Here is an 11,851-nt window from a genome sequence, read left to right as displayed (position 1 = left end):
CTGAAACTAAGCTCAAGCAATTTGGCTCGATTGTGGGGTTCGTCAGGAGCAGAAGAGTCTGGTGTGGATAGGGGACGTGGACAATAGGGGAGGGGACCCGAGAGAAACAAGCATTGAAGCATCTTCCTTCCTTCTTCCCTTCCTTCCTCCCTCGCTTCCCTTCTTCCATCAGTATTTTTGGGTGGCAGCTCCACCTTCTAAGGAACAGGTCAGGGAGCAAAGGCAGAGACATGGCAAGAAGACTAAAGAAAGTTTTCTAGTGACTGAACAAAAACTGACAATAAAAATATTAAAGTTTGGTGATTATATTGATAACTAAACGTGAAATCAGTACTGCACAAAAGCTTAACGTATTTTTTAAGCAACACAATGCTGCTTGCTGTATATATTACCAGAGTTGCATAGGAACATCTGGCTGACTGGCAGTTACGTTCTCTGAAGGGAGGGTTCAGCTATTGCTACAGCAAAGTTTGTTCGAACTTTCCTTAACCAAAAGGTTTATCTGAATCTCAGAATATCTATGATCTTGCAAGATCTGAATTTCCCTTTGAGCTAATGTTTGTCTTTCATTTGTTTCCTAATTAGCCTTCAGGTTTTAGCCCAAAAGTGCACTGCCAGAGGCATAACGTCTCCCTTGGTGGTGACCCTCCTTAGCATCTTTCTAAAGTGAATTCATAGGACTGCTTTTTTGATTTTCAGCTTCGCTTTGTGGTACAGGGTCTGTGACTGTTTAGTTGACAATACGTGTGTGCCGCTCTCATTTCCTGTTTTTAAGGACTGCACTTAATTTATTTGAAAGGGTGGAATATTTTAAATTACAATTCAGCAGTTTTACTAAAGGAAGGCTGTAAAACACAATGAGCAAGGAGTTTTACTTCCTCCTTCCAACTGCTATTCCCCTGTTTTGAAATCTTGATATCCTCCAATCAGTGGGAATGGCTTTAACTTAGGTTGTAACCTTTTGAACAGCAACCACGCCATGGCCGGAGTCGGAGAAGGGCATTGGATTCCTGCACACTATAATTCCATTTCTCCAGACGCCTTATTAGTACCCGGAATGTGTCTGCCTGTGCTTGATATTGTTCTATCATGTTGCGCCCCCCTCCCCCAGGCACAGCATTTGGATTGGTTATAGAATACAGTTGCTCAGCCAACCAAATGAAACTTCTCCCTTGCAACCCTGGCAACACCTGACAGTGGCCATTGACAAATGTTAAGAGAAAACCCCTGATAAATTCAACCAGCTATGAAAATGGTCCTGGGAAGGGCAATGGGGCTAGTCCTGCCCACAGAGCACTTGGTGTGGCCTGAGGTGTTACTGGTTTGTGTCACCTGAAAAAAACTAAACCTGCAAGTGGATGGCTAGGCTTGTGCCCAGGGCATTACCCCAATCTGCTGCCACTTTGGATAAGCTTTCATTAATCAAAATCAGTGTTGGTACTAGAGATCTGTGGGGTGGGGGATGGAGTTCTCATCTTCTCCCATACCAACCAAACCCCCATACTCACCAGAATATTTCCAGTGGCTGGAGAAGGAGTCTCCATAAGACTTTGGCTCCAGAGTCACATTACTGTCTCTGGTGCCATTTTTTTCCTTAGGCAAGAGGAGCATTTTCTGAGGGTGGCAGATGCCTGGCTGTGTCCCCAGTGATACCTTTCTAAACCTTCTGGCTATATATTACCTCCCAGCCTGGCCCTGAACCCTGGGGTGCAGTTGGCCTGTCTGCCTCACCTTGGTGCACTCCTCTCAGGATGCTGCTAGAATGAAAGGAACTCTCACCTCTCTCTGGGAGGTTTCTTGACTGAGGCATCTGTAGGCAGACCTGGCAGAAACTGGGGTCGGGGTGGGGCTGGGGTAGGAATGGAGAGTAAGAAAGGGGACTTGCCAAAAACATGCACAGACAATTCAGAGGCAAACTCATGTTTTCACAAAGACAGAATAGCTGTGTGTATATGATACCCTCCTGGAGTCCCCTTACTTGATCATTCCAGTTAGTCTAGCCACCTTGAAGGCATATTTCAAACCCTGGCTGAGTAATCCATTGTGTAGTGATTAGCTGTTAATGAAGCTGAAAATACCTAAATCATCCAGCAAGGTGTCTGAATTAAATGTTTATGATTACACTGCTAGACCAGTCAGTGTCTTGAGAAGGAAAGACCTGGGGATATATACAGATATTTGCACACACAGATATAGTGCACACACAGCCAACACACACACTCACACACAGATAAACCTAGGCCAGAGGAACAAAAGTGGAACAAGGTGGGGAAAAAAAAGAGAGAACTTCACGGACAGCCATATGAATCCAAGATAATGAAACCCAAGATAACATTGTGAAATTAGAGCAGCTCCTTCAGAGTCCCCCCACCCGCCTCCCAAGCATCCTACTCCCTATTAGCACCACCCTGCAGGGCCTGCCTTGAATTTAATTTTCCATGGGGGGTGGGGGAGCAGTTGGCACTCAGACAGTTTAACTAATCCCTTGGGATAATGAATTGATAATGACTTCAAGTTTTAGCCCTTTAGGGGATATTGATATTTTTTCCAAGGGGACTCATGAAGGTCCAAAAGAACAAAATCTCTAATGGTTGAATTATAAAGTGAGAGAAATATCTTTAGTCTAGAGACTTGACCTTGCTCAAACACACTTTTTAAAAATATATATATATTTTATTGATTATTTACAGAGAGGGAGGGAGAGGGATAGAGAGTTAGAAACATCGATGAGAGAGAACATCGATCAGCTGCCTCCTGCACACTCCCCACTGGGGATGTGTGTGCAACCAAGGTACATGCCCTTGACCAGAATCGAACCTGGGACCCTTCAGTCCCCAGGCTGACGCTCTATTCACTGAGCCAAACTGGCTAGGGCTCAAACACACTTTTAATGTAGAAGCCTCCTCTGAATATTCCTAAAGCCAGATTACAGGCAAGAAGTAGTCAAGGTGGGGTGGGGAAGTGCAGTGGGGAGCAGTCCATCAGTATCTCCGATGCCTCACATGGAGAGGGAGCGGCAGCAGGCTGGACTTCCATGCAGAAGCGAACTAGCAGCTGGTGTTAGAATCTTCCATATCTGTCCTTCAGGGAACTTGGAAACTTTCTGGTGACATGAGATGTGGAAAATTACAATTCAGGATATTATATAATGTGTTAAAAACCAAGTCTTATATAACCATACACAGGCACATAGGTTCTAAAATTGAGGTTCTGAAACTGTGGACATTTGCTCATGAAGGAGACAAGTAAACTGTGGTTGTTTTTTTTTTTTTTTTCCTTTTCCAGTTTTTTCAAAAGGTTTAGTCATTACTGGTCAAGTTTTCTGTGGGTATGAACAACAATTAATTATTAAGACTATGGAACAACAACAAAAAGCAAGATCAAATGTTTCTTGCTCTGAAAGTTGACTTTTTAAAACCTATCTTTGAAATAGAGAAAATAAAATTGACAGTATATAAATAGTAGGGTTCTTTGAAACCCAAGTTTCTAGCTGTATAAAATATCTGAAGTATTATGAAGGTGCCTAGTTTATGCTTCACAATTTGAACTTGACTTAAGATAAGACTGAGAACCCGCATCTAGGAGGGGTATGTTTATCTTTAATGTAGTAATTTGGAGGTGAAGGTATTCCTGGCATAGAACAATGCCTGACACATTGTAGGCACAAAAATAAATATTTACTGATGACACAGATTTCAGGTACTATCAAAGGAGGAAAACTCTAAAATCCCAATATAGTGGATATTTCCCCCTCTTAATCGCTAAAATATCATCTCTTCCTATTTCCATAGTAACAAGACTCAAAATTGCCAAAACCTGAGAGATACTTGATATGAAAGCCAGGAAAAAAATAAAACGCAAAAGACAAACGTTACAGGCAGCATGTTTAACAGTGTGGCAAAGTTTTTTAAATTTGCGAAGATTTTCTTCTTATTTCTTTGCTTGGCATAATGCAATGATTGACAGAATGTAGCAGTAATAGCTTCACGCCACACTACTGAATGTTCATTGAGTCAATTTTATTCTTTTCTTGAAAGGAAAGGAGAGACCCACGGGCCTTGGAAGCAATCAAATGAAGGTAAGACGTTAGAAATTGCTCTCCTGGCAAGCCTTGATGTGAACTGCAATGGCTCAAGTGCCCTTGCTCCCTCCCTTCCATGAAGTGAACTAATATTTATTGAGCACCTACTATTTTCTAATCTAGGTAATCTGTTCTACATTCAACTAAATGAAAAATTACAACTCTGAAAAGGACTCCTACAAGATGTACATGTAACTACTAGCATGTATAACAGGCAGAACTGACCGGTCAGAGCAGCCAGTCCTTCCTAAGGAAGTATGTTTAAGCTGAGTAGGAGGAAGCTAGGCAGTGACTGCAGGGCTCAGGGAGGGAGAGCATTCCAGGCAGTGGGAACTCTTGGACAAAGGCCCTCGGGAGGAAGTGTTCAAGGAACTGAGAGCAGGCCTGAGCAGCCTGCATGGGCCTAACCCCAGAGAATCTTACAGGGTTGACTTATTAAGGATTTTGGTCTCTATTCCCCCTCACTCAAGAGTGAACTGAAGCCACTAGTGTAATAGGAATGCATGACAGTCCCTTCTTATGTGTGACCTGGAAATGGCAGCTTCTGTTTTGTCTGAAATCCCTCAGAATATTGCCATAAATTCCAGATGGGAACCATCAAATTTCAAAGGATTATAATTGTATGAAATACTCTAAATCTAAATCATATTCAAGATATATTATTTCATGTATGATGATTCAGTAGGCAACTCAGCGTCATTGTCATGAATTTGACTGTCAGAGTTTGACCGTCTAATAATCCTCTCTTTATCTGGGACCTAGCTGGGATGCAGAAAGTCTGCAGGAAATAAAAATAAATGTGACAAAGACTATGCAAACTTTAAACAGATGGGTCCCTCTGGCGTGGCTCAGTGGTTGAGCATCTACCTAAGAACCAGGAGGTTGCCTTTCGATTCCCACCCAGGGTGAGGCATGCAGGAGGCAGCCAGTCAATGGTTCTCTCTCATCATTGATGTTTCTATTTCTCTCTCCCTCTCTCTTCCTCTCTGAAATCAATAAAAATATATTAAAAAAATTTTTTTTAACCAGATCGGAGGTCCTCATTAGAAACTTAGTTGATTTTTTTTATCTTACACACAATTTTAACAAGTGTGTTTTCTGGGTTCCAAGGCCACAGCAGATGGGGAGCAATAATTCAGAAAGGGAGAAGAGGTGGGTGGTGTATGACAATAATTAAAAGTAACAGGGACAGGCACAACTGTAGAAGAGACCAAAATACAAAAATAAAAAGACATAAAAAAAAAACCTACATAAAAAATAAAGGAAGGAAGAAAAGAATGAAAATAATCTGGGACTTTTAGTTATAGACAACCATCTTACATGCCTTAGCACATCTTCAGGGCATTGTTTTGTCTATAAAGAGACTTTATGCTTAAGAAGTCAACTAAGTTGTCATGTTTTAGAAAGATTTCTAGCCTATAAGGTTAAGCTTTTAAAAAGGGGTTTGGTAGTTAAAAAGTAGATCAGTTTTTTTGGGGAAAATTATCTATTCAGGATGGTTCTTACGGAGTTTCTGCATAATCATAGTTTTATTGTAGTATGGCTCTGTGGAGGTGTTAATATAGATTTTCAGGTTGAAAAAATATCTGACACATCAGATTTTGCTGAGACTGCTTCATTTTCACAAGTTATCTAATTCTGGGTTTGAATGAAGTCATTGGAAGTGACACTTTCATATCTGAATTGCCATAATGCTATTCCTTTTTTTTTTTGAATTGCCATAATGTTATTCTTGATAAGGAATGAGTTTTTAAATATTTAAAAATATAGTAGGTGATAAAATGCCCTTAATAAATACATTTTAGAGTTTGGCTTTCACATTTTTTGTTGTTATTTGTTAATCCTCACTTGAGGATATTTTTCCATTGATTTTTAGAGAGTGGAAGGGAGGGGGAGAGACAGAGAGAAAGAGACAGAGAGAGAGAGAGAAGAGAGACAGAGAGAAAGAGAGAGAGAGAGAGAGAGAGAGAGAGAGAGAGAGAGAGAGAGAAGAGATAGAGAGAGAGAGAAACGTCAATAGGTGAGAGACACATAAATTGGTTGCCTCCTGCACACATCCTGACCCAGGCTGGGATCAAGCTTGCAACTGAGGTACATGCCCTTGACTAGAATCGAACACGAGACCCTTTAGTCCACAGGCCGACGCTCTAACCACTGAGTCAAACTGGCTAGGGCTCACATTTTTAACTTAAATTTTCATGCTTGTCTCTTAAATGCAAGTAAAGCTCATGTAGGATAAGGTGCCCCCTAAAGTTATGTGGTTGTCTAACTTGTAAATCTTTACTTCTTCCTGGTGGGGATGAGAATAAGCAAATATTGTTTGATCCACTTCGAAAATTCTCGTGCTGTATTTTTATGAAATGATTTGGGGGATGACATTTTCTGCAAATGTGTCCTGCATACATGTCAGAGCATCTTTTGTCTCCCTAGAGAATATGTTTATACTCTAATATTTAATGTATTAATTGTGTTTTTCATATGCTATCTCACCTATCAGAGATAATCTGCAAGAGTGGTGATATTTTGAGAAAATCATTCATTTTCTAAATAATGATTCTTCCACAGTGCTACCTGTTCAGTGTTTAAAAGTGGGAGTGTTTTCCTCCCAGTTGTCGGAGGTAAATAAAATGGAAATAAATATTTTTAGGTTACCTAATATTTAACAAAAGCAAACACCTTTTCCTTCTCCAAATTACAAAATTTGAAGCAACTTTGTTTGGAAGCAAATTGCCAACCTGATTTTTTTTGTATGTGTTAAGATATAATGATTTACTTTTCAAAATTCTAGATTGTAACTTTAAAGGCTTTCATCTTAACATAATACACCATTCTTAGAAGTAAGATGGAAAGGATTGTTTGGTTGATCGGTAGCTGAATACACGTATTATTATTACAGCAAATTCTAGAAAGGTGTGTCTTAAGGAATAAAACAGTGTGTTAGTGATAATGTGGCCTTGAATTGTGATATTTCCTAGTTTTGCCTATTCTGAAGCCTTCTGCAGAGGAGAGAGAAAATAATCTATACATTTTAACAAGTACTCAGGGCAATTTTTCTGATCAGGCAAATTTCAGAAAGAATGGATAATGGAGAAAATTCTGCCTTTATTGTCAGACTAAACTTGAACTCCTGGTTGGCCAGATTAGAGCTGAAAAATCCTTGGCAAGTTTCTCTGAGTCTCAGTTTATTTGTTTCTTATGGGGGGTTACTGGGACACAAAATGAGTTATTGTTTATAAAGGGCCTGGCACTGTCTGCACCTACTCTAAAAAATACTAATAGTAAAATATTAGTGGTTTGACTTTCTAGAATTTAGCAAAGTTGAAACGAATAAAAAATTTTCCCCTATTCAAGATGGAGCACTTATTTTAACTCAATCAATTCTAGGTTGATCATTCCCTGTCCACTTCTTATTTTGTCCAAGAATCTATTTGGAGGGAATGATTGACCACAAAGATTTTCATGGCACTTTTTACTGTTACTGGACACTTTACTTTGATGAAGCATCATTTATGATTTTCACTTGTTTTAGCCTCATAGAATTCCTTGTCATTCTACAGGAGGGGAGAATAATGCCTCCTTAACAGGCTAACTGCTGTTTTAGTCTTTTTTTCCTTTATAAACAATTAATTATAGTCCAGGAACATAATTGGCCTTGGTTAATATAGTAAAAGTATGTCCCAGTATAAGAAAGAACATGGAAACAGGCATAACTTTGTGTTCATCTTCAAATGACTTGAGGTTCCTTAGGCCTAATTCAATTCTCCTGTATTGGAATCTTATTACTAATGGCAAATTATTTCTCCTAATTAGCTCAGATGACTAGCAATAATGGTGAGGCAATGCCATATATATATATATGTAAAATTTATTTCAAAGAGGGAGAGGGAGAGATAGAAACATCAATGATGAGAGAGTATCATTGATCGGCTGCCTCCTGCATGCCCCAAACTGGGGATAGAGCCCACAACCTGGACATGTGCCCTGACCCGGAATCAAACCGTGATCTCCTGGTTCATAGGTTGATGCTCAACCACTGAGCCACACTGGTTGGACATCAATGCCATTTTTTTTTTTTTAATTTCTGTAGGCATCCTCCTAAGAGCTGGGACTCTGAAGTTCTTGCCACCAAAGCATACATTTCAAACTTGATTGTACAGGAGATTCATGTGGGGAGTGAGTATCAATTTCTGTTTCCCAGTTCCAAAATTGTGTGCATTATGATCTGGGAGACTCTAAGGGTTTCTCTTTGAAAAACTACTGCTCCAGGAATTGGATAATATCTATTGAATTTAATTCATATTTTTCACTTTTAAATTAAAGGCAAGTAGAGGAGTCACAATAGTTCTCTGAACAGGACTCTCAAATAAATTCCTTTACCTGCCACCCATCCATTCATCCATCCATCCATCCGTCCATCCAACTGCAACGGGCCAGGTGCTGGGGGAGAAGTGTCTCTCTTCCTGGGCACCATTAGTTTATGGAGTCCTGGAAGTCTTGTTTATGAAGTGTGCCTGAGAGCCTAGCTCTTGACCACACTGGCTAATGTGGTGTGGTGTGGTGTGATATGATGAGTCACTGCATTTGGGAAGCTGTAGATTTTTTGTACTTTAATTTTCTACCATTGCCCAATGGTAAACATGGGAGCAAAACCAGAGGCCTTTAGCCCTGATTTGGTCCCTGGGGTAGAGGTCTGTTTGAAAAGAGCAATTATAAGTAATTTAGTAATGATTTCTATGAACACCAGAAAAAAAACACTGTAAATACCCCAAAAGTGAGAGATGGCACAAGTACCAGCCAACGATGACATACTGTTACTTATTTCTCCCTTGGCTCATGGGTGTAGCTGACCTCTGGGGAGACAGAAGCCTTACAGTGCAGTGAGGAGTACTTGGGACTCCAAAGATGGCTGAGGCATAATCCCAACCTTCAGAGAATATCTAACCAGGGAAGAGAGAGAATGGCTCAGGCAAGTGTGAACAAAACTGTGATGCTAGGCAGAATGGTATAAATGTCACAAGAAAGATCCAAAGTGTTAGAGGGGCTTGAGAAGAGAGACATCACACATCCAGGTGGGTTTTCTCAGAGGAAGTGGCATTTGAGTAAGTCCTTGAAGGAAGGGTAGGAATTTGACAAGTTGCAAGGGAAGAGACATTACAGGCAGCAGGAATATCTTGAGCAAATGTGCAGAATGGGAAAGTGGGAATGACTTCTGGGGTAGTGGGAGAAGTCTTGTTGGGATTAACAAAATTCCTGTTGGGAAAGTGGAAGTTCTGTTGGGTTTTAGTGAGAGATGAGGCTGGAAAACTGGGTTTGGTCAAGATCGTATCTAAGTTTGGACTTTTTCCAGGAGGCAGCAGGGAGCCATTTAAAGGGTGACACCATCACACTTCAGGAAGCAAAGCAGCCGGTTGGAGGGGGATATGGAAGCAGAAAGGTTATGCAGACATACATAATAGTGAGGAGGCTCTGAGAGGGAGGAGGAGGAATAATAAAGCAGTGAAAAGGGCTGGGATAGACAATAAACTGATATGGGAGTTGCCTATGAACCGGTGGCAAGAGTAATAACAATCTAAGGGAAGGAAGAGAACCTGGTTTCCAGGGAATGGTGGTACTTTGGGTTTGAGGTGGCCATGAGAACTCTTCTGGCAACAGAAAAGGAAGCTGGCCATCAGGAAGAAATAAGTGAGCTGAAGCAGAGACCATGGTTTCGAGTTGAAAATGGGGGAAACCCTGCAAGGGGTGGGTCACCAATAATTGAGAAGAGATCCTGATAGGCTGTAGCACAGGGTGAACATGAAACAGTTTGGAGGAAGAGAAACCCCAAAACAAGGCAGAGAAAGAAGAGTTGGAGACGTTGGAGAGATAGAAGCGTCAGGGAAACCAGGAAGAGTACAGTTCAAGAGGGCGAGAGTGGTCTCCAGGTAAGAAGCTGCAGACAGGGACAACTGGGTCAGGCTGAGCTGGTGGCTCTGGATTTGTCTTCAAATTAGAGTGAAACTAAGTCCCTCCAATGTAGGACAATATCTTACTTAAATCTGGTCTCTGGTTCGTTACAAAATCAAGGTCTCTTAAACGTTAGGCACTTCCAAAGGTGCCTATTTTCCTGTTCAGTATGAATTAATTTCTTCCACTAACACCTCCTATGACCGTGAATGAGTCACCTTGTCTGGGGGCACCAGTCTTGTCATCTTTAAATTTCCAGTTCAGCGATTCTTTGTGTATATGTCTATGACAGTGCTTGGTAATCTACATGATAGTATACAAACCTATAGAGCCCAAATTGTATTTTACTTTTCGACTTATTTTGTACTCCAATCACCATTTTTTTAAAAATATAAAAATTAGTTTTATTGTTGAGAGGTCCAGAAATGAAACAACTGGAAGAAGGAGCCTTCCCTCTGCCATTTGCTATAGTCTTCCAGTTTTCTGCCCAGGCCTTTTCCTAAGCATTGAGGAGGTGCCCAGAAAAATACCAGAGGGATATACAAAAACATGTCACCAAAATTTTCCTAACAAGTAAGGCTGCTATGGAAAGTCTGCCAGTGTCCCGTTCCCCTGGGACCTGCAGCCTGAGGCTTGGTAAGGCCTAACACGGGGAAGAGCCAAGAGCTGGAGCTCAAGGTCTCCCAGGCCTTGGCCCTGAGTGGGCGATTTTTAAAAAGAAAAACCTCGGAAGCGCTCTATTCCTTTAAATTTAGGCAACGAGGTGCCAACCAATAACCTTAAAAGATGCGAAAGTGCCAAATGAGATGCAGTTTACCTTCTACAATAGCGATAGTACCAGTAATACGGTTTACAGTAAAAACGGATGGTGGGGCAAAGAGTAAAGATGTCTCTAACGTGCTAAGTAAAGTCCGTGGCTTGGACCCAGATTTGACCGAGCTCTGTGGAGTGCGAAGAACAATGTCCGCAGGGTTCCTGGTTCAGCCCGGGACTCGCTTCTTCTCCTTCCCCGGCGCCCTCGCGGCAGCAAGCTGCAATCTCCACTCGCTCTCGATTGCCTGCTCCCCAAAGTGCCTATTCCCGGGGGGATGGGGCGTTCCGGCGCCGCCAGGACTGCTGAGAGCGCGGCGTGCGTCCGGAGCGCCTGGGCTCGCCGCAGCCCGGTGCCGGGCCGGGGCGCAGGTCTAAGTGCGCACTGAGCGCGCTCGCAGCTTCCCTCCGCCGCCAAGCGTCCCAGGATTAGGGTCTGCAGCCGGCTGGGTGGTGCGTGCGCGCTCGAGGGGCGTGTGTGCGCGCTCCCGTGGGGTGCGTACTCACAAAGGTGTGTTTGCTAAATCCACTGCTCGGGTGTACCTTCCATCTCGCACCCGGGACCGAAGCGGTGTCCTATCGGCGAGGCCGCGGGGGTGACGAGAGCCAGTTCAAGTTCCCCAGCTCCGCGCAGGGATGAGGGAGCGCAAGGGCGGGGCTGCCACGGCCCGCTTGGAACGCCCGACGCCCAGTTGCGGGGTAGGTTCCGAGCGCTCTGCTTGCTTTCGGACACTTTGGCTGGCTCGGCCCCCAGCCCAGCCGCCGGGACAGAGCGGACATTGAGCTCGGAGCCGCGTGCGCTGCAGCCACCCGGGGCAGCGGAGCGGGCGCTCTCCGTCCCCACCCGGGTCTGCAAAAGTGAAGTGGAAAACAGCCGCCGAGCGCAGCCTCCTCCCTCTTCCCCGGCGCCGCCGCAGCCCTGGCTGGGGGTTGGGGGGGGGGGGGGGAGTTCCCCCGGGCTAGCTGGAGGGGAAGCGGGCAGCCGGGCGACTACAGCCGCACCTCCTCCGCCTTCCT

At 43.1% G+C, this 11,851-nt stretch overlaps 1 long non-coding RNA gene across 2 annotated transcripts; it reads right to left on the bottom strand.

Moving 5' to 3' along the window:
- Positions 1–2,869: 2,869 nt before the first annotated feature.
- On the bottom strand, positions 2,870–11,769 carry LOC129148729 (uncharacterized). 2 transcript variants are annotated; one of them, XR_008555694.1, is made up of 2 exons: positions 10,842–11,769; positions 2,870–3,103 (listed from the first exon to the last, which is right to left on the bottom strand). It is a non-coding gene; the product is annotated as an uncharacterized LOC129148729 (long non-coding RNA). The 2 variants fall into 2 exon arrangements; XR_008555695.1 differs by having other exon boundaries at positions 11,342–11,769.
- Positions 11,770–11,851: the final 82 nt, after the last annotated feature.

The sequence above is a fragment of the Eptesicus fuscus genome, chromosome 4, assembly GCF_027574615.1.
Source record: "Eptesicus fuscus isolate TK198812 chromosome 4, DD_ASM_mEF_20220401, whole genome shotgun sequence".
Taxonomy (NCBI): Eukaryota; Metazoa; Chordata; class Mammalia; order Chiroptera; family Vespertilionidae; genus Eptesicus; species Eptesicus fuscus.
The sequence above is the reverse complement of the archived record's forward strand: the minus strand, read 5'-3'. Positions and strand labels throughout refer to the sequence as shown.